Below are 27,591 nucleotides of genomic sequence, written 5' to 3'. Positions count from 1 at the left end.
AGAATAGTGGCTGAGTGATCTTTGCGAGAGAAACATGCATTTCATCCTTCTGGAGTAAATTTTCAGCCTGGAATTCATATGCATTTTGTACTGTGCAGAATGTATCTACCTGCTCGGGGGTTGTGTCATAGAAGCACCTTTCCTGCAGGAGCTTATTGCAACAGTCATCGTTTGGCTAAGTTCTTTAGGGTTGGTTTTGGAAGGTCTTTCAACTTTGGCCCAATCCCGCTTCGTACGAAATTTTTTCACAGCGCTGTTTCCAAGTGTCCACAAAGAGCTGCTGCTGGAAACTGTACACATGCACATCTCCCATACTGGTGTGCTCGTTTCACTACCTGGAATTTGGTTTCCTCTTCCTTCTTTGAAATGACAAGCCTTCATTCAACATGTACACACACCTTGTAGCAGTTTCAGCTTTAACCATGTTGGTGTTCTAAAAAGGCTGTGTAACCTGTGTAGAGTGTGTCACTCTCCAGTACTGAATACACAACTTAGAGTTCCTTTCATCACAGACATGCAAACACATCTTTTTGGGGGAGTCCTATTTAAGATCAGGTGGAAATGTAAGGGTTTCATCGAGAAGATGAAGTCAATCATGCTTTTGCACTTTGCAACAGATAGAAATGACTTTTTGTAGAAGCACGTCTGAATTTCACTGCAAAATGCCCTTCTTTTCTGCTTTCTTGAATGTTCTCGAAGCATTAGGTGAAAGAGCGTGTTTGATCAAGGGTGAAGCAGTGTGAGTTTTCCTAGATTTCAAGTGATTTGAGAAACATATTCCGCGTTTTTCCACATTGTCTATAAACAGCAGGAGGCTTGCAAGAGATTGAAACAATGCATCCCAAAACATCTTCCACCAGTGAAAACACACAGTTCTACAAAGACCTTGAAAGAGCAGGCAAAAGAATAGTGGCTGAGTGTTCTTTCAGAGCGAAACATGCATTTCATTCTTCTAGAGTGAGTTTTCAGCCTGGAATTCATATGCATTTTGAACTCTGCAGAATGTAGCTACCTGCTCGGGGGTTCTGTCATAGAAGCACCTTTCCTGCAGGAGCTTATTGCAACATTCATTGTTTGGCTAATTTCTTTAGGGTTGGTTTTGGAAGGTCTTTCAACTTTGTCCAAATCCCGCTTCCTACGAAATTTTTTCACACTGCTGTTTCCAAGTGTCCACAAAGAACTGCTGCTGGAAACGGTACACATGCACATCTCCCATACTGGTGTGCTCGTTTCACTACCTGGATTTCGGTTTCCTCCTCCTTCTTTGAAATGACAAGCCTTCATTCAGCATGCTACACACGCCTTGTAGCAGTTTCCGTTTTAAACATGTTGGTGCTCTCAAAACGCTGTGTAACCTGAGTAGAGTGTGTCACTCTCCAGCACTGAATACACAACTTAGAGCTCCTTTCGCCACAGACACGCAAACACATCTTTTTGGGAAAGTCCTAATTCAGGTCACTTGGAAATGTAAGGGTTTCATCGAGAACATGAAGTGAATCATGCTTTTCCACTCTGCAACAGATAGAAATGACTTTTCCTACATGCCCGTCTGAAATTCACTGCAAAATGGACCTCTTTCCTGCTTTCTTGAATGTTCTCAACGCATTAGGTGAAAGAGCGTGTTTGAGCAAGAGTGATGCAGTGTGCTTCTTCCTGGATTTCAAGTGATTTGGGAAACCTCATCCGCGTTTTTCCACATTGTCTAAGAAACAACATGAGGCTTGCAAGAGATTGAAACAATGCATCCCAAAACATATTCCACCAGTGAAAACACACGTTTCTACAAAGGCCTTGAAGAAGCAAGCAAAAGAATAGTGGCTGAGTGATCTTTGCGAGAGAAACATGCATTTCATCCTTCTGGAGTAAATTTTCAGCCTGGAATTCATATGCATTTTGTACTGTACAGAATGTATCTACCTGCTCGGGGGTTGTGTCATAGAAGCACCTTTCCTGCAGGAGCTTATTGCAACAGTCATCGTTTGGCTAAGTTCTTTAGGGTTGGTTTTGGAAGGTCTTTCAACTTTGGCCCAATCCCGCTTCGTACGAAATTTTTTCACAGCGCTGTTTCCAAGTGTCCACAAAGAGCTGCTGCTGGAAACTGTACACATGCACATCTCCCATACTGATGTGCTCGTTTCACTACCTGGATTTTGGTTTCCTCTTCCTTCTTTGAAATGACAAGCCTTCATTCAACATGTACAAACACCTTGTAGCAGTTTCAGCTTTAAGCATGTTGGTGTTCTCAAAGGGCTGTGTAACCTGTGTAGAGTGTGTCACTCTCCAGTACTGAATACACAACTTAGAGTTCCTTTCATCACAGACATGCAAACACATCTTTTTGGGGGAGTCCTATTTAAGATCAGGTGGAAATGTAAGGGTTTCATCGAGAAGATGAAGTCAATCATGCTTTTGCACTCTGCAACAGATAGAAATGACTTTTTGTAGTAGCACGTCTGAATTTCACTGCAAAATGCCCTTCTTTTCTGCTTTCTTGAATGTTCTCGAAGCATTAGGTGAAAGAGCGTGTTTGATCAAGGGTGAAGCAGTGTGAGTTTTCCTAGATTTCAAGTGATTTGAGAAACATATTCCGCGTTTTTCCACATTGTCTATAAACAGCAGGAGGCTTGCAAGAGATTGAATCAATGCACCCCAAAACATATTCCACCAGTGAAAACACACCTTTCTACAAAGACCTTGAAAGAGCAGGCAAAAGAATAGTGCCTGAGTGTTCTTTCAGAGAGAAACATGCATTTCATTCTTCTAGAGTGAGTTTTCAGCCTGGAATTCATATGCATTTTGAACTCTGCAGAATGTAGCTACCTGCTCGGGGGTTCTGTCAGAGAAGCACCTTTCCTGCAGGAGCTTATTGCAACATTCATTGTTTGGCTAATTTCTTTAAGGTTGGTTTTGGAAGGTCTTTCAACTTTGGCCAAATCCCGCTTCTTACGAAAATTTTTCACACTGCTGTTTCCAAGTGTCCACAAAGAACTGCTGCTGGAAACGGTACACATGCACATCTCCCATACTGTTCTGCTCCTTTCACTACCTGGATTTCGGTTTCCTCCTCCTACTTTGAAATGACAAGCCTTCATTCAGCATGCTACAGACGCCTTGTAGCAGTTTCAGTTTTAAACATGATGGTGCTCTCAAAACGCTGTGTAACCTGAGTAGAGTGTGTCACTCTCCAGCACTGAATACACAACTTAGAGCTCCTTTCGCCACAGACACGCAAACACATCTTTTTGGGAAAGTCCTAATTCAGTTCACTTGGAAATGTAAGGGTTTCATCGAGAACATGAAGTGAATCATGCTTTTCCACTCTGCAACAGATAGAAATGACTTTTCCTACATGCCCGTCTGAAATTCACTGCAAAATGACCCTCTTTCCTGCTTTCTTGAATGTTCTCAACGCATTAGGTGAAAGAGCGTGTTTGAGCAAGAGTGATGCAGTGTGCTTCTTCCTGGATTTCAAGTGATTTGGGAAACCTCATCCGTGTTTTTCCACATTGTCTAAGAAACAACATGAGGCTTGCAAGAGATTGAAACAATGCATCCCAAAACATATTCCACCAGTGAAAACACACGTTTCTATAAAGGCCTTGAAGAAGCAAGCAAAAGAATAGTGGCTGAGTGATCTTTGCGAGAGAAACATGCATTTCATCCTTCTGGAGTAAATTTTCAGCCTGGAATTCATCTGCATTTTGTACTGTGCAGAATGTATCTACCTGCTCGGGGGTTGTGTCATAGAAGCACCTTTCCTGCAGGAGCTTATTGCAACAGTCATCGTTTGGCTAAGTTCTTTAGGGTTGGTTTTGGAAGGTCTTTCAACTTTGGCCCAATCCCGCTTCGTACGAAATTTTTTCACAGCGCTGTTTCCAAGTGTCCACAAAGAGCTGCTGCTGGAAACTGTACACATGCACATCTCCCATACTGGTGTGCTCGTTTCACTACCTGGATTTTGGTTTCCTCTTCCTTCTTTGAAATGAGAAGCCTTCATTCAACATGTACAAACACCTTGTAGCAGTTTCAGCTTTAAGCATGTTGGTGTTCTCAAAGGGCTGTGTAACCTGTGTAGAGTGTGTCACTCTCCAGTACTGAATACACAACTTAGAGTTCCTTTCATCACTGACATGCAAACACATCTTTTTGGGGGAGTCCTATTTAAGATCAGGTGGAAATGTAAGGGTTTCATCGAGAAGATGAAGTCAATCATGCTTTTGCACTCTGCAACAGATAGAAATGACTTTTTGTAGTAGCACGTCTGAATTTCACTGCAAAATGCCCTTCTTTTCTGCTTTCTTGAATGTTCTCGAAGCATTAGGTGAAAGAGCGTGTTTGATCAAGGGTGAAGCAGTGTGAGTTTTCCTAGATTTCAAGTGATTTGAGAAACATATTCCGTGTTTTTCCACATTGTCTATAAACAGCAGGAGGCTTGCAAGAGATTGAATCAATGCACCCCAAAACATATTCCACCAGTGAAAACACACCTTTCTACAAAGACCTTGAAAGAGCAGGCAAAAGAATAGTGCCTGAGTGTTCTTTCAGAGAGAAACATGCATTTCATTCTTCTAGAGTGAGTTTTCAGCCTGGAATTCATATGCATTTTGAACTCTGCAGAATGTAGCTACCTGCTCGGGGGTTCTGTCAGAGAAGCACCTTTCCTGCAGGAGCTTATTGCAACATTCATTGTTTGGCTAATTTCTTTAAGGTTGGTTTTGGAAGGTCTTTCAACTTTGGCCAAATCCCGCTTCTTACGAAAATTTTTCACACTGCTGTTTCCAAGTGTCCACAAAGAACTGCTGCTGGAAACGGTACACATGCACATCTCCCATACTGTTCTGCTCCTTTCACTACCTGGATTTCGGTTTCCTCCTCCTACTTTGAAATGACAAGCCTTCATTCAGCATGCTACAGACGCCTTGTAGCAGTTTCAGTTTTAAACATGATGGTGCTCTCAAAACGCTGTGTAACCTGAGTAGAGTGTGTCACTCTCCAGCACTGAATACACAACTTAGAGCTCCTTTCGCCACAGACACGCAAACACATCTTTTTGGGAAAGTCCTAATTCAGTTCACTTGGAAATGTAAGGGTTTCATCGAGAACATGAAGTGAATCATGCTTTTCCACTCTGCAACAGATAGAAATGACTTTTCCTACATGCCCGTCTGAAATTCACTGCAAAATGACCCTCTTTCCTGCTTTCTTGAATGTTCTCAACGCATTAGGTGAAAGAGCGTGTTTGAGCAAGAGTGATGCAGTGTGCTTCTTCCTGGATTTCAAGTGATTTGGGAAACCTCATCCGTGTTTTTCCACATTGTCTAAGAAACAACATGAGGCTTGCAAGAGATTGAAACAATGCATCCCAAAACATATTCCACCAGTGAAAACACACGTTTCTATAAAGGCCTTGAAGAAGCAAGCAAAAGAATAGTGGCTGAGTGATCTTTGCGAGAGAAACATGCATTTCATCCTTCTGGAGTAAATTTTCAGCCTGGAATTCATCTGCATTTTGTACTGTGCAGAATGTACCTACCTGCTCGGGGGTTGTGTCATAGAAGCACCTTTCCTGCAGGAGCTTATTGCAACAGTCATCGTTTGGCTAAGTTCTTTAGGGTTGGTTTTGGAAGGTCTTTCAACTTTGGCCCAATCCCGCTTCGTACGAAATTTTTTCACAGCGCTGTTTCCAAGTGTCCACAAAGAGTTCCTGCTGGAAACTGTACACATGCACATCTCCCATACTGGTGTGCTCGTTTCACTACCTGGATTTTGGTTTCCTCTTCCTTCTTTGAAATGAGAAGCCTTCATTCAACATGTACAAACACCTTGTAGCAGTTTCAGCTTTAAGCATGTTGGTGTTCTCAAAGGGCTGTGTAACCTGTGTAGAGTGTGTCACTCTCCAGTACTGAATACACAACTTAGAGTTCCTTTCATCACAGACATGCAAACACATCTTTTTGGGGGAGTCCTATTTAAGATCAGGTGGAAATGTAAGGGTTTCATCGAGAAGATGAAGTCAATCATGCTTTTGCACTCTGCAACAGATAGAAATGACTTTTTGTAGTAGCACGTCTGAATTTCACTGCAAAATGCCCTTCTTTTCTGCTTTCTTGAATGTTCTCGAAGCATTAGGTGAAAGAGCGTGTTTGATCAAGGGTGAAGCAGTGTGAGTTTTCCTAGATTTCAAGTGATTTGAGAAACATATTCCGCGTTTTTCCACATTGTCTATAAACAGCAGGAGGCTTGCAAGAGATTGAAACAATGCATCCCAAAACATATTCCACCAGTGAAAACACACATTTCTACAAAGACCTTGAAAGAGCAGGCAAAAGAATAGTGCCTGAGTGTTCTTTCAGAGAGAAACATGCACTTCATTCTTCTAGAGTGAGTTTTCAGCCTGGAATTCATATGCATTTTGAACTCTGCAGAATGTAGCTACCTGCTCGGGGGTTCTGTCAGAGAAGCACCTTTCCTGCAGGAGCTTATTGCAACATTCATTGTTTGGCTAATTTCTTTAAGGTTGGTTTTGGAAGGTTTTTCAACTTTGGCCAAATCCCGCTTCGTACGAAATTTTTTCACACTGCTGTTTCCAAGTGTCCACAAAGAACTGCTGCTGGAAACGGTACACATGCACATCTCCCATACTGTTCTGCTCGTGTCACTACCTGCATTTCGGTTTCCTCCTCCTACTTTGAAATGACAAGCCTTCATTCAGCATGCTACACACGCCTTGTAGCAGTTTCCGTTTTAAACATGTTGGTGCTCTCAAAACGCTGTGTAACCTGAGTAGAGTGTGTCACTCTCCAGCACTGAATACACAACTTAGAGCTCCTTTCGCCACAGACACGCAAACACATCTTTTTGGGAAAGTCCTAATTCAGGTCACTTGGAAATTTAAGGGTTTCATCGAGAACATGAAGTGAATCATGCTTTTCCACTCTGCAAAAGATAGAAATGACTTTTCCTACATGCCCGTCTGAAATTCACTGCAAAATGGACCTCTTTCCTGCTTTCTTGAATGTTCTCAACGCCTTAGGTGAAAGAGCGTGTTTGAGCAAGAGTGATGCAGTGTGCTTCTTCCTGGATTTCAAGTGATTTGGGAAACCTCATCCGCGTTTTTCCACATTGTCTAAGAAACAACGTGAGGCTTGCAAGAGATTGAAACAATGCATCCCAAAACATATTCCACCAGTGAAAACACACGTTTCTATAAAGGCCTTGAAGAAGCAAGCAAAAGAATAGTGGCTGAGTGATCTTTGCGAGAGAAACATGCATTTCATCCTTCTGGAGTAAATTTTCAGCCTGGAATTCATCTGCATTTTGTACTGTGCAGAATGTATCTACCTGCTCGGGGGTTGTGTCATAGAAGCACCTTTCCTGCAGGAGCTTATTGCAACAGTCATCGTTTGGCTAAGTTCTTTAGGGTTGGTTTTGGAAGGTCTTTCAACTTTGGCCCATTCCCGCTTCGTACGAAATTTTTTCACAGCGCTGTTTCCAAGTGTCCACAAAGAGCTGTTGCTGGAAACTGTACACATGCACATCTCCCATACTGGTGTGCTCGTTTCACTACCTGGATTTTGGTTTCCTCTTCCTTCTTTGAAATGACAAGCCTTCATTCAACATGTACAAACACCTTGTAGCAGTTTCAGCTTTAAGCATGTTGGTGTTCTCAAAGGGCTGTGTAACCTGTGTAGAGTGTGTCACTCTCCAGTACTGAATACACAACTTAGAGTTCCTTTCATCACAGACATGCAAACACATCTTTTTGGGGGAGTCCTATTTAAGATCAGGTGGAAATGTAAGGGTTTCATCGAGAAGATGAAGTCAATCATGCTTTTGCACTCTGCAACAGATAGAAATGACTTTTTGTAGTAGCACGTCTGAATTTCACTGCAAAATGCCCTTCTTTTCTGCTTTCTTGAATGTTCTCGAAGCATTAGGTGAAAGAGCGTGTTTGATCAAGGGTGAAGCAGTGTGAGTTTTCCTAGATTTCAAGTGATTTGAGAAACATATTCCGCGTTTTTCCACATTGTCTATAAACAGCAGGAGGCTTGCAAGAGATTGAAACAATGCATCCCAAAATATATTCCACCAGTGAAAACACACATTTCTACAAAGACCTTGAAATAGCATGCAAAAGAATAGTGCCTGAGTGTTCTTTCAGAGAGAAACATGCATTTCATTCTTCTAGAGTGAGTTTTCAGCCTGGAATGCATATGCATTTTAAACTCTGCAGAATGTAGCTACCTGCTCGGGGGTTCTGTCAGAGAAGCACCTTTCCTGCAGGAGCTTATTGCAACATTCATTGTTTGGCTAATTTCTTTAAGGTTGGTTTTGGAAGGTCTTTCAACTTTGGCCAAATCCCGCTTCGTACGAAATTTTTTCACACTGCTGTTTCCAAGTGTCCACAAAGAACTGCTGCTGGAAACGGTACACATGCACATCTCCCATACTGGTCTGCTCATTTCACTACCTGGATTTCGGTTTCCTCCTCCTTCTTTGAAATGACAAGCCTTCATTCAGCATGCTACACACGCCTTGTAGCAGTTTCAGTTTTAAACATGTTGGTGCTCTCAAAACGCTGTGTAACCTGAGTAGAGTGTGTCACTCTCCAGCACTGAATACACAACTTAGAGCTCCTTTCGCCACAGACACGCAAGCACATCTTTTTGGGAAAGTCCTAATTCAGGTCACTTGGAAATGTAAGGGTTTCATCGAGAACATGCAGTGAATCATGCTTTTCCACTCTGCAAAAGATAGAAATGACTTTTCCTACATGCCCGTCTGAAATTCACTGCAAAATGGACCTCTTTCCTGCTTTCTTGAATGTTCTCAACACATTAGGTGAAAGAGCGTGTTTGAGCAAGAGTGAGGCAGTGTGCTTCTTCCTGGATTTCAAGTGATTTGGGAAACCTCATCCGCGTTTTTCCACATTGTCTAAGAAACAACGTGAGGCTTGCAAGAGATTGAAACAATGCATCCCAAAACATATTCCACCAGTGAAAACACACGTTTCTATAAAGGCCTTGAAGAAGCAAGCAAAAGAATAGTGGCTGAGTGATCTTTGCGAGAGAAACATGCATTTCATCCTTCTGGAGTAAATTTTCAGCCTGGAATTCATCTGCATTTTGTACTGTGCAGAATGTATCTACCTGCTCGGGGGTTGTGTCATAGAAGCACCTTTCCTGCAGGAGCTTATTGCAACAGTCATCGTTTGGCTAAGTTCTTTAGGGTTGGTTTTGGAAGGTCTTTCAACTTTGGCCCAATCCCGCTTCGTACGAAATTTTTTCCAGGGCTGTTTCCAAGTGTCCACAAAGAGCTGCTGCTGGAAACTGTACACATGCACATCTCCCATACTGGTGTTCTCGTTTCACTACCTGGATTTTGGTTTCCTCTTCCTTCTTTGAAATGACAAGCCTTCATTCAACATGTACAAACACCTTGTAGCAGTTTCAGCTTTAAGCATGTTGGTGTTCTCAAAGGGCTGTGTAACCTGTTTAGAGTGTGTCACTCTCCAGTACTGAATACACAACTTAGAGTTCCTTTCATCACAGACATGCAAACACATCTTTTTGGGGGAGTCCTATTTAAGATCAGGTGGAAATGTAAGGGTTTCATCGAGAAGATGAAGTCAATCATGCTTTTGCACTCTGCAACAGATAGAAATGACTTTTTGTAGTAGCACGTCTGAATTTCACTGCAAAATGCCCTTCTTTTCTGCTTTCTTGAATGTTCTCGAAGCATTAGGTGAAAGAGCGTGTTTGATCAAGGGTGAAGCAGTGTGAGTTTTCCTAGATTTCAAGTGATTTGAGAAACATATTCCGCGTTTTTCCACATTGTCTATAAACAGCAGGAGGCTTGCAAGAGATTGAAACAATGCATCCCAAAACATATTCCACCAGTGAAAACACACATTTCTACAAAGACCTTGAAAGAGCAGGCAAAAGAATAGTGCCTGAGTGTTCTTTCAGAGAGAAACATGCATTTCATTCTTCTAGAGTGAGTTTTCAGCCTGGAATTCATATGCATTTTGAACTCTGCAGAATGTAGCTACCTGCTCGGGGGTTCTGTCAGAGAAGCACCTTTCCTGCAGGAGCTTATTGCAACATTCATTGTTTGGCTAATTTCTTTAAGGTTGGTTTTGGAAGGTCTTTCAACTTTGGCCAAATCCCGCTTCGTACAAAATTTTTTCACACTGCTGTTTCCAAGTGTCCACAAAGAACTGCTGCTGGAAACTGTACACATGCACATCTCCCATACTGGTGTACTCGTTTCACTACCTGGATTTCGGTTTCCTCCTCCTACTTTGAAATGACAAGCCTTCATTCAGCATGCTACACACGCCTTGTAGCAGTTTCCGTTTTAAACATGTTGGTGCTCTCAAAACGCTGTGTAACCTGAGTAGAGTGTGTCACTCTCCAGCACTGAATACACAACTTAGAGCTCCTTTCGCCACAGACACGTAAACACATCTTTTTGGGAAAGTCCTAATTCAGGTCACTTGGAAATGTAAGGGTTTCATCGAGAACATGGAGTGAATCATGCTTTTCCACTCTGCAAAAGATAGAAATGACTTTTCCTACATGCCCGTCTGAAATTCACTGCAAAATGGACCTCTTTCCTGCTTTCTTGAATGTTCTCAACGCATTAGGTGAAAGAGTGTGTTTGAGCAAGAGTGATGCAGTGTCCTTCTTCCTGGATTTCAAGTGATTTGGGAAACCTCATCCGCGTTTTTCCACATTGTCTAAGAAACAACATGAGGCTTGCAAGACATTGAAACAATGCATCCCAAAACATATTCCACCAGTGAAAACACACGTTTCTATAAAGGCCTTGAAGAAGCAAGCAAAAGAATAGTGGCTGAGTGATCTTTGCGAGAGAAACATGCATTTCATCCTTCTGGAGTAAATTTTCAGCCTGGAATTCATATGCATTTTGTACTGTGCAGAATGTATCTACCTGCTCGGGGGTTGTGTCATAGAAGCACCTTTCCTGCAGGAGCTTATTGCAACAGTCATCGTTTGGCTAAGTTCTTTAGGGTTGGTTTTGGAAGGTCTTTCAACTTTGGCCCAATCCCGCTTCGTACGAAATTTTTTCACAGCGCTGTTTCCAAGTGTCCACAAAGAGCTGCTGCTGGAAACTGTACACATGCACATCTCCCATACTGGTGTGCTCGTTTCACAACCTGGAATTTGGTTCCTCTCCCTTCTTTGAAATGACAAGCCTTCATTCAACATGTACACACACCTTGTAGCAGTTTCAGCTTTAACCATGTTGGTGTTCTCAAAAGGCTGTGTAACCTGAGTAGAGTGTGTCACTCTCCAGCACTGAATACACAACTTAGAGCTCCTTTCGCCACAGACACGCAAACACATCTTTTTGGGAAAGTCCTAATTCAGGTCACTTGGAAATGTAAGGGTTTCATCGAGAACATGAAGTGAATCATGCTTTTCCACTCTGCAACAGATAGAAATGACTTTTCCTACATGCCCGTCTGAAATTCACTGCAAAATGACCCTCTTTCCTGCTTTCTTGAATGTTCTCAACGCATTAGGTGAAAGAGCGTGTTTGAGCAAGAGTGATGCAGTGTGCTTCTTCCTGGATTTCAAGTGATTTGGGAAACCTCATCCGCGTTTTTCCACATTGTCTAAGAAACAACATGAGGCTTGCAAGACATTGAAACAATGCACCCCTAAACATATTCCACCAGTGAAAACACACGTTTCTATAAAGGCCTTGAAGAAGCAAGCAAAAGAATAGTGGCTGAGTGATCTTTGCGAGAGAAACATGCATTTCATCCTTCTGGAGTAAATTTTCAGCCTCGAATTCATATGCATTTTGTACTGTGCAGAATGTATCTACCTGCTCGGGGGTTGTGTCATAGAAGCACCTTTCCTGCAGGAGCTTATTGCAACAGTCATCGTTTGGCTAAGTTCTTTAGGGTTGGTTTTGGAAGGTCTTTCAACTTTGGCCCATTCCCGCTTCGTACGAAATTTTTTCACAGCGCTGTTTCCAAGTGTCCACAAAGAGCTGCTGCTGGAAACTGTACACATACACATCTCCCATACTGGTGTGCTTGTTTCAATACCTGGATTTTGGTTTCCTCTTCCTTCTTTGAAATGACAAGCCTTCATTCAACATGTACACACACCTTGTAGCAGTTTCAGCTTTAAGCATGTTGGTGTTCTCAAAGGGCTGTGTAACCTGTGTAGAGTGTGTCACTCTCCAGTACTGAATACACAACTTAGAGTTCCTTTCATCACAGACATGCAAACACATCTTTTTGGGGGAGTCCTATTTAAGATCAGGTGGAAATGTAAGGGTTTCATCGAGAAGATGAAGTCAATCATGCTTTTGCACTCTGCAACAGATAGAAATGACGTTTTGTAGTAGCACGTCTGAATTTCACTGCAAAATGCCCTTCTTTTCTGCTTTCTTGAATGTTCTCGAAGCATTAGGTGAAAGAGCGTGTTTGATCAAGGGTGAAGCAGTGTGAGTTTTCCTAGATTTCAAGTGATTTGAGAAACATATTCCGCGTTTTTCCACATTGTCTATAAACAGCAGGAGGCTTGCAAGAGATTGAAACAATGCATCCCAAAACATATTCCACCAGTGAAAACACACATTTCTACAAAGACCTTGAAAGAGCAGGCAAAAGAATAGTGCCTGAGTGTTCTTTCAGAGAGAAACATGCATTTCATTCTTCTAGAGTGAGTTTTCAGCCTGGAATTCATATGCATTTTAAACTCTGCAGAATGTAGCTACCTGCTCGGAGGTTCTGTCAGAGAAGCACCTTTCATGCAGGAGCTTATTGCAACATTCATTGTTTGGCTAATTTCTTTAAGGTTGGTTTTGGAAGGTCTTTCAACTTTGGCCAAATCCCGCTTCGTACGAAATTTTTTCACACTGCTGTTTCCAAGTGTCCACAAAGAACTGCTGCTGGAAACGGTACAAATGCACATCTCCCATACTGGTCTGCTCGTTTCACTACCTGGATTTCGGTTTCCTCCTCCTACTTTGAAATGACAAGCCTTCATTCAGCATGCTACACACGCCTTGTAGCAGTTTCAGTTTTAAACATGTTGGTGCTCTCAAAACGCTGTGTAACCTGAGTAGAGTGTGTCACTCTCCAGCACTGAATACACAACTTAGAGCTCCTTTCGCCACAGACACGCAAACACATCTTTTTGGGAAAGTCCTAATTCAGGTCACTTGGAAATTTAAGGGTTTCATCGAGAACATGAAGTGAATCATGCTTTTCCACTCTGCAAAAGATAGAAATGACATTTCCTACATGCCCGTCTGAAATTCACTGCAAAATGGACATCTTTCCTGCTTTCTTGAATGTTCTCAACGCATTAGGTGAAAGAGCGTGTTTGAGCAAGAGTGAGGCAGTGTGCTTCTTCCTGGATTTCAAGTGATTTGGGAAACCTCATCCGCGTTTTTCCACATTGTCTAAGAAACAACGTGAGGCTTGCAAGAGATTGAAACAATGCATCCCAAAACATATTCCACCAGTGAAAACACACGTTTCTATAAAGGCCTTGAAGAAGCAAGCAAAAGAATAGTGGCTGAGTGATCTTTGCAAGAGAAACATGCATTTCATCCTTCTGGAGTAAATTTTCAGCCTGGAATTCATCTGCATTTTGTACTGTGCAGAATGTATCTACCTGCTCGGGGGTTGTTTAATAGAAGCACCTTTCCTGCAGGAGCTTATTGCAACAGTCATCGTTTGGCTAAGTTCTTTAGGGTTGGTTTTGGAAGGTCTTTCAACTTTGGCCCAATCCCGCTTCGTACGAAATTTTTTCCAGGGCTGTTTCCAAGTGTCCACAATGAGCTGCTGCTGGAAACTGTACACATGCACATCTCCCATACTGGTGTTCTCGTTTCACTACCTGGATTTTGGTTTCCTCTTCCTTCTTTGAAATGACAAGCCTTCATTCAACATGTACAAACACCTTGTAGCAGTTTCAGCTTTAAGCATGTTGGTGTTCTCAAAGGGCTGTGTAACCTGTGTAGAGTGTGTCACTCTCCAGTACTGAATACACAACTTAGAGTTCCTTTCATCACAGACATGCAAACACATCTTTTTGGGGGAGTCCTATTTAAGATCAGGTGGAAATGTAAGGGTTTCATCGAGAAGATGAAGTCAATCATGCTTTTGCACTCTGCAACAGATAGAAATGACTTTTTGTAGTAGCACGTCTGAATTTCACTGCAAAATGCCCTTCTTTTCTGCTTTCTTGAATGTTCTCGAAGCATTAGGTGAAAGAGCGTGTTTGATCAAGGGTGAAGCAGTGTGAGTTTTCCTAGATTTCAAGTGATTTGAGAAACATATTCCGCGTTTTTCCACATTGTCTATAAACAGCAGGAGGCTTGCAAGAGATTGAAACAATGCATCCCAAAACATATTCCACCAGTGAAAACACACATTTCTACAAAGACCTTGAAAGAGCAGGCAAAAGAATAGTGCCTGAGTGTTCTTTCAGAGAGAAACATGCATTTCATTCTTCTAGAGTGAGTTTTCAGCCTGGAATTCATATGCATTTTGAACTCTGCAGAATGTAGCTACCTGCTCGGGGGTTCTGTCAGAGAAGCACCTTTCCTGCAGGAGCTTATTGCAACATTCATTGTTTGGCTAATTTCTTTAAGGTTGGTTTTGGAAGGTCTTTCAACTTTGGCCAAATCCCGCTTCGTACGAAATTTTTTCACACTGCTGTTTCCAAGTGTCCACAAAGAACTGGTGCTGGAAACGGTACACATGCACATCTCCCATACTGGTCTGCTCATTTCACTACCTGGATTTCGGTTTCCTCCTCCTACTTTGAAATGACAAGCCTTCATTCAGCATGCTACACACGCCTTGTAGCAGTTTCAGTTTTAAACATGTTGGTGCTCTCAAAACGCTGTGTAACCTGAGTAGAGTGTGTCACTCTCCAGCACTGAATACACAACTTAGAGCTCCTTTCGCCACAGACACGCAAACACATCTTTTTGGAAAGTCCTAATTCAGGTCACTTGGAAATGTAAGGGTTTCATCGAGAACATGAAGTGAATCATGCTTTTCCACTCTGCAAAAGATAGAAATGACTTTTCCTACATGCCCGTCTGAAATTCACTGCAAAATGGACCTCTTTCCTGCTTTCTTGAATGTTCTCAACGCATTAGGTGAAAGAGTGTGTTTGAGCAAGAGTGATGCAGTGTCCTTCTTCCTGGATTTCAAGTGATTTGGGAAACCTCATCCGCGTTTTTCCACATTGTCTAAGAAACAACATGAGGCTTGCAAGACATTGAAACAATGCATCCCAAAACATATTCCACCAGTGAAAACACACGTTTCTATAAAGGCCTTGAAGAAGCAAGCAAAAGAATAGTGGCTGAGTGATCTTTGCGAGAGAAACATGCATTTCATCCTTCTGGAGTAAATTTTCAGCCTGGAATTCATATGCATTTTGTACTGTGCAGAATGTATCTACCTGCTCGGGGGTTGTGTCATAGAAGCACCTTTCCTGCAGGAGCTTATTGCAACAGTCATCGTTTGGCTAAGTTCTTTAGGGTTGGTTTTGGAAGGTCTTTCAACTTTGGCCCAATCCCGCTTCGTACGAAATTTTTTCACAGCGCTGTTTCCAAGTGTCCACAAAGAGCTGCTGCTGGAAACTGTACACATGCACATCTCCCATACTGGTGTGCTCGTTTCACAACCTGGAATTTGGTTCCTCTCCCTTCTTTGAAATGACAAGCCTTCATTCAACATGTACACACACCTTGTAGCAGTTTCAGCTTTAACCATGTTGGTGTTCTCAAAAGGCTGTGTAACCTGAGTAGAGTGTGTCACTCTCCAGCACTGAATACACAACTTAGAGCTCCTTTCGCCACAGACACGCAAACACATCTTTTTGGGAAAGTCCTAATTCAGGTCACTTGGAAATGTAAGGGTTTCATCGAGAACATGAAGTGAATCATGCTTTTCCACTCTGCAACAGATAGAAATGACTTTTCCTACATGCCCGTTTGAAATTCACTGCAAAATGACCCTCTTTCCTGCTTTCTTGAATGTTCTCAACGCATTAGGTGAAAGAGCGTGTTTGAGCAAGAGTGATGCAGTGTGCTTCTTCCTGGATTTCAAGTGATTTGGGAAACCTCATCCGCGTTTTTCCACATTGTCTAAGAAACAACATGAGGCTTGCAAGACATTGAAACAATGCACCCCTAAACATATTCCACCAGTGAAAACACACGTTTCTATAAAGGCCTTGAAGAAGCAAGCAAAAGAATAGTGGCTGAGTGATCTTTGCGAGAGAAACATGCATTTCATCCTTCTGGAGTAAATTTTCAGCCTCGAATTCATATGCATTTTGTACTGTGCAGAATGTATCTACCTGCTCGGGGGTTGTGTCATAGAAGCACCTTTCCTGCAGGAGCTTATTGCAACAGTCATCGTTTGGCTAAGTTCTTTAGGGTTGGTTTTGGAAGGTCTTTCAACTTTGGCCCATTCCCGCTTCGTACGAAATTTTTTCACAGCGCTGTTTCCAAGTGTCCACAAAGAGCTGCTGCTGGAAACTGTACACATACACATCTCCCATACTGGTGTGCTTGTTTCAATACCTGGATTTTGGTTTCCTCTTCCTTCTTTGAAATGACAAGCCTTCATTCAACATGTACACACACCTTGTAGCAGTTTCAGCTTTAAGCATGTTGGTGTTCTCAAAGGGCTGTGTAACCTGTGTAGAGTGTGTCACTCTCCAGTACTGAATACACAACTTAGAGTTCCTTTCATCACAGACATGCAAACACATCTTTTTGGGGGAGTCCTATTTAAGATCAGGTGGAAATGTAAGGGTTTCATCGAGAAGATGAAGTCAATCATGCTTTTGCACTCTGCAACAGATAGAAATGACGTTTTGTAGTAGCACGTCTGAATTTCACTGCAAAATGCCCTTCTTTTCTGCTTTCTTGAATGTTCTCGAAGCATTAGGTGAAAGAGCGTGTTTGATCAAGGGTGAAGCAGTGTGAGTTTTCCTAGATTTCAAGTGATTTGAGAAACATATTCCGCGTTTTTCCACATTGTCTATAAACAGCAGGAGGCTTGCAAGAGATTGAAACAATGCATCCCAAAACCTATTCCACCAGTGAAAACACACATTTCTACAAAGACCTTGAAAGAGCAGGCAAAAGAATAGTGCCTGAGTGTTCTTTCAGAGAGAAACATGCATTTCATTCTTCTAGAGTGAGTTTTCAGCCTGGAATTCATATGCATTTTAAACTCTGCAGAATGTAGCTACCTGCTCGGAGGTTCTGTCAGAGAAGCACCTTTCATGCAGGAGCTTATTGCAACATTCATTGTTTGGCTAATTTCTTTAAGGTTGGTTTTGGAAGGTCTTTCAACTTTGGCCAAATCCCGCTTCATACGAAATTTTTTCACACTGCTGTTTCCAAGTGTCCACAAAGAACTGCTGCTGGAAACGGTACAAATGCACATCTCCCATACTGGTCTGCTCGTTTCACTACCTGGATTTCGGTTTCCTCCTCCTACTTTGAAATGACAAGCCTTCATTCAGCATGCTACACACGCCTTGTAGCAGTTTCAGTTTTAAACATGTTGGTGCTCTCAAAACGCTGTGTAACCTGAGTAGAGTGTGTCACTCTCCAGCACTGAATACACAACTTAGAGCTCCTTTCGCCACAGACACGCAAACACATCTTTTTGGGAAAGTCCTAATTCAGGTCACTTGGAAATGTAAGGGTTTCATCGAGAACATGAAGTGAATCATGCTTTTCCACTCTGCAAAAGATAGAAATGACATTTCCTACATGCCCGTCTGAAATTCACTGCAAAATGGACCTCTTTCCTGCTTTCTTGAATGTTCTCAACGCATTAGGTGAAAGAGCGTGTTTGAGCAAGAGTGAGGCAGTGTGCTTCTTCCTGGATTTCAAGTGATTTGGGAAACCTCATCCGCGTTTTTCCACATTGTCTAAGAAACAACGTGAGGCTTGCAAGAGATTGAAACAATGCATCCCAAAACATATTCCACCAGTGAAAACACACGTTTCTATAAAGGCCTTGAAGAAGCAAGCAAAAGAATAGTGGCTGAGTGATCTTTGCAAGAGAAACATGCATTTCATCCTTCTGGAGTAAATTTTCAGCCTGGAATTCATCTGCATTTTGTACTGTGCAGAATGTATCTACCTGCTCGGGGGTTGTGTCATAGAAGCACCTTTCCTGCAGGAGCTTATTGCAACAGTCATCGTTTGGCTAAGTTCTTTAGGGTTGGTTTTGGAAGGTCTTTCAACTTTGGCCCAATCCCGCTTCGTACGAAATTTTTTCCAGGGCTGTTTCCAAGTGTCCACAATGAGCTGCTGCTGGAAACTGTACACATGCACATCTCCCATACTGGTGTTCTCGTTTCACTACCTGGATTTTGGTTTCCTCTTCCTTCTTTGAAATGACAAGCCTTCATTCAACATGTACAAACACCTTGTAGCAGTTTCAGCTTTAAGCATGTTGGTGTTCTCAAAGGGCTGTGTAACCTGTGTAGAGTGTGTCACTCTCCAGTACTGAATACACAACTTAGAGTTCCTTTCATCACAGACATGCAAACACATCTTTTTGGGGGAGTCCTATTTAAGATCAGGTGGAAATGTAAGGGTTTCATCGAGAAGATGAAGTCAATCATGCTTTTGCACTCTGCAACAGATAGAAATGACTTTTTGTAGTAGCACGTCTGAATTTCACTGCAAAATGCCCTTCTTTTCTGCTTTCTTGAATGTTCTCGAAGCATTAGGTGAAAGAGCGTGTTTGATCAAGGGTGAAGCAGTGTGAGTTTTCCTAGATTTCAAGTGATTTGAGAAACATATTCCGCGTTTTTCCACATTGTCTATAAACAGCAGGAGGCTTGCAAGAGATTGAAACAATGCATCCCAAAACATATTCCACCAGTGAAAACACACATTTCTACAAAGACCTTGAAAGAGCAGGCAAAAGAATAGTGCCTGAGTGTTCTTTCAGAGAGAAACATGCATTTCATTCTTCTAGAGTGAGTTTTCAGCCTGGAATTCATATGCATTTTGAACTCTGCAGAATGTAGCTACCTGCTCGGGGGTTCTGTCAGAGAAGCACCTTTCCTGCAGGAGCTTATTGCAACATTCATTGTTTGGCTAATTTCTTTAAGGTTGGTTTTGGAAGGTCTTTCAACTTTGGCCAAATCCCGCTTCGTACGAAATTTTTTCACACTGCTGTTTCCAAGTGTCCACAAAGAACTGGTGCTGGAAACGGTACACATGCACATCTCCCATACTGGTCTGCTCATTTCACTACCTGGATTTCGGTTTCCTCCTCCTACTTTGAAATGACAAGCCTTCATTCAGCATGCTACACACGCCTTGTAGCAGTTTCCGTTTTAAACATGTTGGTGCTCTCAAAACGCTGTGTAACCTGAGTAGAGTGTGTCACTCTCCAGCACTGAATACACAACTTAGAGCTCCTTTCGCCACAGACACGCAAACACATCTTTTTGGGAAAGTCCTAATTCAGGTCACTTGGAAATGTAAGGGTTTCATCGAGAACATGAAGTGAATCATGCTTTTCCACTCTGCAAAAGATAGAAATGACTTTTCCTACATGCCCGTCTGAAATTCACTGCAAAATGGACCTCTTTACTGCTTTCTTGAATGTTCTCAACGCATTAGGTGAAAGAGCGTGTTTGAGCAAGAGTGAGGCAGTGTGCTTCTTCCTGGATTTCAAGTGATTTGGGAAACCTCATCCGCGTTTTTCCACATTGTCTAAGAAACAACATGAGGCTTGCAAGAGATTGAAACAATGCACCCCTAAACATATTCCACCAGTGAAAACACACGTTTCTATAAAGGCCTTGAAGAAGCAAGCAAAAGAATAGTGGCTGAGTGATCTTTGCGAGAGAAACATGCATTTCATCATTCTGGAGTAAATTTTCAGCCTGGAATTCATATGCATTTTGTACTGTGCAGAATGTATCTACCTGCTCGGGGGTTGTGTCATAGAAGCACCTTTCCTGCAGGAGCTTATTGCAACAGTCATCATTTGGCTAAGTTCTTTAGGGTTGGTTTTGGAAGGTCTTTCAACTTTGGCCCAATCCCGCTTCGTACGAAATTTTTTCACAGCGCTGTTTCCAAGTGTCCACAAAGAGCTGCTGCTGGAAACTGTACACATGCACATCTCCCATACTGGTGTGCTCGTTTCACTACCTGGATTTTGGTTTCCTCTTCCTTCTTTGAAATGACAAGCCTTCATTCAACATGTACAAACACCTTGTAGCAGTTTCAGCTTTAAGCATGTTGGTGTTCTCAAAGGGCTGTGTAACCTGTGTAGAGTGTGTCACTCTCCAGTACTGAATACACAACTTAGAGTTCCTTTCATCACAGACATGGAAACACATCTTTTTGGGGGAGTCCTATTTAAGATCAGGTGGAAATGTAAGGGTTTCATCGAGAAGATGAAGTCAATCATGCTTTTGCACTCTGCAACAGATAGAAATGACTTTTTGTAGTAGCACGTCTGAATTTCACTGCAAAATGCCCTTCTTTTCTGCTTTCTTGAATGTTCTCGAAGCATTAGGTGAAAGAGCGTGTTTGATCAAGGGTGAAGCAGTGTGAGTTTTCCTAGATTTCAAGTGATTTGAGAAACATATTCCGCGTTTTTCCACATTGTCTATAAACAGCAGGAGGCTTGCAAGTGATTGAAACAATGCATCCCAAAACATATTCCACCAGTGAAAACACACATTTCTACAAAGACCTTGAAAGAGCAGGCAAAAGAATAGTGCCTGAGTGTTCTTTCAGAGAGAAACATGCATTTCATTCTTCTAGAGTGAGTTTTCAGCCTGGAATTCATATGCATTTTGAACTCTGCAGAATGTAGCTACCTGCTCGGGGGTTCTGTCATAGAAGCACCTTTCCTGCAGGAGCTTATTGCAACATTCATTGTTTAGCTAATTTCTTTAAGGTTGGTTTTGGAAGGTCTTTCAACTTTGGCCAAATCCCGCTTCGTACGAAATTTTTTCACACTGCTGTTTCCAAGTGTCCACAAAGAACTGCTGCTGGAAACGGTACACATGCACATCTCCCATACTGGTCTGCTCGTTTCACTACCTGGATTTCGGTTTCCTCCTCCTACTTTGAAATGACAAGCCTTCATTCAGCATGCTACACACGCCTTGTAGCAGTTTCCGTTTTAAACATGTTGGTGCTCTCAAAACGCTGTGTAACCTGAGTAGAGTGTGTCACTCTCCAGCACTGAATACACAACTTAGAGCTCCTTTCGCCACAGACACGTAAACACATCTTTTTGGGAAAGTCCTATTTCAGGTCACTTGGAAATGTAAGGGTTTCATCGAGAACATGGAGTGAATCATGCTTTTCCACTCTGCAAAAGATAGAAATGACTTTTCCTACATGCCCGTCTGAAATTCACTGCAAAATGGACCTCTTTCCTGCTTTCTTGAATGTTCTCAACGCATTAGGTGAAAGAGCGTGTTTGAGCAAGAGTGATGCAGTGTCCTTCTTCCTGGATTTCAAGTGATTTGGGAAACCTCATCCGCGTTTTTCCACATTGTCTAAGAAACAACATGAGGCTTGCAAGAGATTGAAACAATGCATCCCAAAACATATTCCACCAGTGAAAACACACGTTTCTATAAAGGCCTTGAAGAAGCAAGCAAAAGAATAGTGGCTGAGTGATCTTTGTGAGAGAAACATGCATTTCATCCTTCTGGAGTAAATTTTCAGCTTGGAATTCATATGCATTTTGTACTGTGCAGAATGTATCTACCTGCTCGGGGGTTGTGTCATAGAAGCACCTTTCCTGCAGGAGCTTATTGCAACAGTCATCGTTTGGCTAAGTTCTTTAGGGTTGGTTTTGGAAGGTCTTTCAACTTTGGCCCAATCCCGCTTCGTACGAAATTTTTTCACAGCGCTGTTTCCAAGTGTCCACAAAGAGCTGCTGCTGGAAACTGTACACATGCACATCTCCCATACTGGTGTGCTCGTTTCACTACCTGGATTTTGGTTTCCTCTTCCTTCTTTGAAATGACAAGCCTTCATTCAACATGTACAAACACCTTGTAGCAGTTTCAGCTTTAAGCATGTTGGTGTTCTCAAAGGGCTGTGTAACCTGTGTAGAGTGTGTCACTCTCCAGTACTGAATACACAACTTAGAGTTCCTTTCATCACAGACATGGAAACACATCTTTTTGGGGGAGTCCTATTTAAGATCAGGTGGAAATGTAAGGGTTTCATCGAGAAGATGAAGTCAATCATGCTTTTGCACTCTGCAACAGATAGAAATGACTTTTTGTAGTAGCACGTCTGAATTTCACTGCAAAATGCCCTTCTTTTCTGCTTTCTTGAATGTTCTCGAAGCATTAGGTGAAAGAGCGTGTTTGATCAAGGGTGAAGCAGTGTGAGTTTTCCTAGATTTCAAGTGATTTGAGAAACATATTCCGCGTTTTTCCACATTGTCTATAAACAGCAGGAGGCTTGCAAGTGATTGAAACAATGCATCCCAAAACATATTTCACCAGTGAAAACACACATTTCTACAAAGACCTTGAAAGAGCAGGCAAAAGAATAGTGCCTGAGTGTTCTTTCAGAGAGAAACATGCATTTCATTCTTCTAGAGTGAGTTTTCAGCCTGGAATTCATATGCATTTTGAACTCTGCAGAATGTAGCTACCTGCTCGGGGGTTCTGTCATAGAAGCACCTTTCCTGCAGGAGCTTATTGCAACATTCATTGTTTAGCTAATTTCTTTAAGGTTGGTTTTGGAAGGTCTTTCAACTTTGGCCAAATCCCGCTTCGTACGAAATTTTTTCACACTGCTGTTTCCAAGTGTCCACAAAGAACTGCTGCTGGAAACGGTACACATGCACATCTCCCATACTGGTCTGCTCGTTTCACTACCTGGATTTCGGTTTCCTCCTCCTACTTTGAAATGACAAGCCTTCATTCAGCATGCTACACACGCCTTGTAGCAGTTTCCGTTTTAAACATGTTGGTGCTCTCAAAACGCTGTGTAACCTGAGTAGAGTGTGTCACTCTCCAGCACTGAATACACAACTTAGAGCTCCTTTCGCCACAGACACGTAAACACATCTTTTTGGGAAAGTCCTAATTCAGGTCACTTGGAAATGTAAGGGTTTCATCGAGAACATGGAGTGAATCATGCTTTTCCACTCTGCAAAAGATAGAAATGACTTTTCCTACATGCCCGTCTGAAATTCACTGCAAAATGGACCTCTTTCCTGCTTTCTTGAATGTTCTCAACGCATTAGGTGAAAGAGCGTGTTTGAGCAAGAGTGATGCAGTGTCCTTCTTCCTGGATTTCAAGTGATTTGGGAAACCTCATCCGCGTTTTTCCACATTGTCTAAGAAACAACATGAGGCTTGCAAGAGATTGAAACAATGCATCCCAAAACATATTCCACCAGTGAAAACACACGTTTCTATACAGGCCTTGAAGAAGCAAGCAAAAGAATAGTGGCTGAGTGATCTTTGTGAGAGAAACATGCATTTCATCCTTCTGGAGTAAATTTTCAGCTTGGAATTCATATGCATTTTGTACTGTGCAGAATGTATCTACCTGCTCGGGGGTTGTGTCATAGAAGCACCTTTCCTGCAGGAGCTTATTGCAACAGTCATCGTTTGGCTAAGTTCTTTAGGGTTGGTTTTGGAAGGTCTTTCAACTTTGGCCCAATCCCGCTTCGTACGAAATTTTTTCACAGCGCTGTTTCCAAGTGTCCACAAAGAGCTGCAGCTGGAAACTGTACACATGCACATCTCCCATACTGGTGTGCTCGTTTCACTACCTGGGTTTTGGTTTGCTCTTCCTTCTTTGAAATGACAAGCCTTCATTCAACATGTACACACACCTTGTAGCAGTTTCAGCTTTAAGCATGTTGGTGTTCTCAAAAGGCTGTGTAACCTGTGTAGAGTGTGTCACTCTCCAGTACTGAATACACAACTTAGAGTTCCTTTCATCACAGACATGCCAACACATCTTTTTGGGGGAGTCCTATTTAAGATCAGGTGGAAATGTAAGGGTTTCATCGAGAAGATGAAGTCAATCATGCTTTTGCACTCTGCAACAGATAGAAATGACTTTTTGTAGAAGCACGTCTGAATTTCACTGCAAAATGCCCTTCTTTTCTGCTTTCTTGAATGTTCTCGAAGCATTAGGTGAAAGAGCGTGTTTGATCAAGGGTGAAGCAGTGTGAGTTTTCCTAGATTTCAAGTGATTTGAGAAACATATTCCGCGTTTTTCCACATTGTCTATAAACAGCAGGAGGCTTGCAAGAGATTGAAACAATGCATCCCAAAACATATTCCACCAGTGAAAACACACATTTCTACAAAGACCTTGAAAGAGCAGGCAAAAGAATAGTGCCTGAGTGTTCTTTCAGAGAGAAACATGCATTTCATTCTTCTAGAGTGACTTTTCAGTCTGGAATTCATATGCATTTTGAACTCTGCAGAATGTAGCTACCTGCTCGGGGGTTCTGTCATAGAAGCACCTTTCCTGCAGGAGCTTATTGCAACATTCATTGTTTGGCTAATTTCTTTAGGGTTGGTTTTGGAAGGTCTTTCAACTTTGTCCAAATCCCGCTTCCTATGAAATTTTTTCACACTGCTGTTTCCAAGTGTCCACAAAGAACTGCTGCTGGAAACGGTACACATGCACATCTCCCATACTGGTGTGCTCGTTTCACTACCTGGATTTCGGTTTCCTCCTCCTTCTTTGAAATGACAAGCCTTCATTCAGCATGCTACACACGCCTTGTAGCAGTTTCCGTTTTAAACATGTTGGTGCTCTCAAAACGCTGTGTAACCTGAGTAGAGTGTGTCACTCTCCAGCACTGAATACACAACTTAGAGCTCCTTTCGCCACAGACACGCAAACACATCTTTTTGGGAAAGTCCTAATTCAGGTCACTTGGAAATGTAAGGGTTTCATCGAGAACATGAAGTGAATCATGCTTTTCCACTCTGCAACAGATAGAAATGACTTTTCCTACATGCCCGTCTGAAATTCACTGCAAAATGGACCTCTTTCCTGCTTTCTTGAATGTTCTCAACGCATTAGGTGAAAGAGCGTGTTTGAGCAAGAGTGATGCAGTGTGCTTCTTCCTGGATTTCAAGTGATTTGGGAAACCTCATCCGCGTTTTTCCACATTGTCTAAGAAACAACATGAGGCTTGCAAGAGATTGAAACAATGCATCCCAAAACATATTCCACCAGTGAAAACACACGTTTCTACAAAGGCCTTGAAGAAGCAAGCAAAAGAATAGTGGCTGAGTGATCTTTGCGAGAGAAACATGCATTTCATCCTTCTGGAGTAAATTTTCAGCCTGGAATTCATATGCATTTTGTACTGTACAGAATGTATCTACCTGCTCGGGGGTTGTGTCATAGAAGCACCTTTCCTGCAGGAGCTTATTGCAACAGTCATCGTTTGGCTAAGTTCTTTAGGGTTGGTTTTGGAAGGTCTTTCAACTTTGGCCCAATCCCGCTTCGTACGAAATTTTTTCACAGCGCTGTTTCCAAGTGTCCACAAAGAGCTGCTGCTGGAAACTGTACACATGCACATCTCCCATACTGGTGTGCTCGTTTCACTACCTGGATTTTGGTTTCCTCTTCCTTCTTTGAAATGACAAGCCTTCATTCAACATGTACAAACACCTTGTAGCAGTTTCAGCTTTAAGCATGTTGGTGTTCTCAAAGGGCTGTGTAACCTGTGTAGAGTGTGTCACTCTCCAGTACTGAATACACAACTTAGAGTTCCTTTCATCACAGACATGCAAACACATCTTTTTGGGGGAGTCCTATTTAAGATCAGGTGGAAATGTAAGGGTTTCATCGAGAAGATGAAGTCAATCATGCTTTTGCACTCTGCAACAGATAGAAATGACTTTTTGTAGTAGCACGTCTGAATTTCACTGCAAAATGCCCTTCTTTTCTGCTTTCTTGAATGTTCTCGAAGCATTAGGTGAAAGAGCGTGTTTGATCAAGGGTGAAGCAGTGTGAGTTTTCCTAGATTTCAAGTGATTTGAGAAACATATTCCGCGTTTTTCCACATTGTCTATAAACAGCAGGAGGCTTGCAAGAGATTGAATCAATGCACCCCAAAACATATTCCACCAGTGAAAACACACCTTTCTACAAAGACCTTGAAAGAGCAGGCAAAAGAATAGTGCCTGAGTGTTCTTTCAGAGAGAAACATGCATTTCATTCTTCTAGAGTGAGTTTTCAGCCTGGAATTCATATGCATTTTGAACTCTGCAGAATGTAGCTACCTGCTCGGGGGTTCTGTCAGAGAAGCACCTTTCCTGCAGGAGCTTATTGCAACATTCATTGTTTGGCTAATTTCTTTAAGGTTGGTTTGGAAGGTCTTTCAACTTTGGCCAAATCCCGCTTCTTACGAAAATTTTTCACACTGCTGTTTCCAAGTGTCCACAAAGAACTGCTGCTGGAAACGGTACACATGCACATCTCCCATACTGTTCTGCTCCTTTCACTACCTGGATTTCGGTTTCCTCCTCCTACTTTGAAATGACAAGCCTTCATTCAGCATGCTACAGACGCCTTGTAGCAGTTTCAGTTTTAAACATGATGGTGCTCTCAAAACGCTGTGTAACCTGAGTAGAGTGTGTCACTCTCCAGCACTGAATACACAACTTAGAGCTCCTTTCGCCACAGACACGCAAACACATCTTTTTGGGAAAGTCCTAATTCAGTTCACTTGGAAATGTAAGGGTTTCATCGAGAACATGAAGTGAATCATGCTTTTCCACTCTGCAACAGATAGAAATGACTTTTCCTACATGCCCGTCTGAAATTCACTGCAAAATGACCCTCTTTCCTGCTTTCTTGAATGTTCTCAACGCATTAGGTGAAAGAGCGTGTTTGAGCAAGAGTGATGCAGTGTGCTTCTTCCTGGATTTCAAGTGATTTGGGAAACCTCATCCGCGTTTTTCCACATTGTCTAAGAAACAACGTGAGGCTTGCAAGAGATTGAAACAATGCATCCCAAAACATATTCCACCAGTGAAAACACACGTTTCTATAAAGGCCTTAAAGAAGCAAGCAAAAGAATAGTGGCTGAGTGATCTTTGCGAGAGAAACATGCATTTCATCCTTCTGGAGTAAATTTTCAGCCTGGAATTCATCTGCATTTTGTACTGTGCAGAATGTATCTACCTGCTCGGGGGTTGTGTCATAGAAGCACCTTTCCTGCAGGAGCTTATTGCAACAGTCATCGTTTGGCTAAGTTCTTTAGGGTTGGTTTTGGAAGGTCTTTCAACTTTGGCCCATTCCCGCTTCGTACGAAATTTTTTCACAGCGCTGTTTCCAAGTGTCCACAAAGAGCTGTTGCTGGAAACTGTACACATGCACATCTCCCATACTGGTGTGCTCGTTTCACTACCTGGATTTTGGTTTCCTCTTCCTTCTTTGAAATGACAAGCCTTCATTCAACATGTACAAACACCTTGTAGCAGTTTCAGCTTTAAGCATGTTGGTGTTCTCAAAGGGCTGTGTAACCTGTGTAGAGTGTGTCACTCTCCAGTA

This window comes from Miniopterus schreibersii, assembly GCF_964146895.1.
Source record: "Miniopterus schreibersii genome assembly, chromosome: 2".
NCBI classification, from domain to species: domain Eukaryota; kingdom Metazoa; phylum Chordata; class Mammalia; order Chiroptera; family Miniopteridae; genus Miniopterus; species Miniopterus schreibersii.
The sequence above is the reverse complement of the archived record's forward strand: the minus strand, read 5'-3'. Positions refer to the sequence as shown.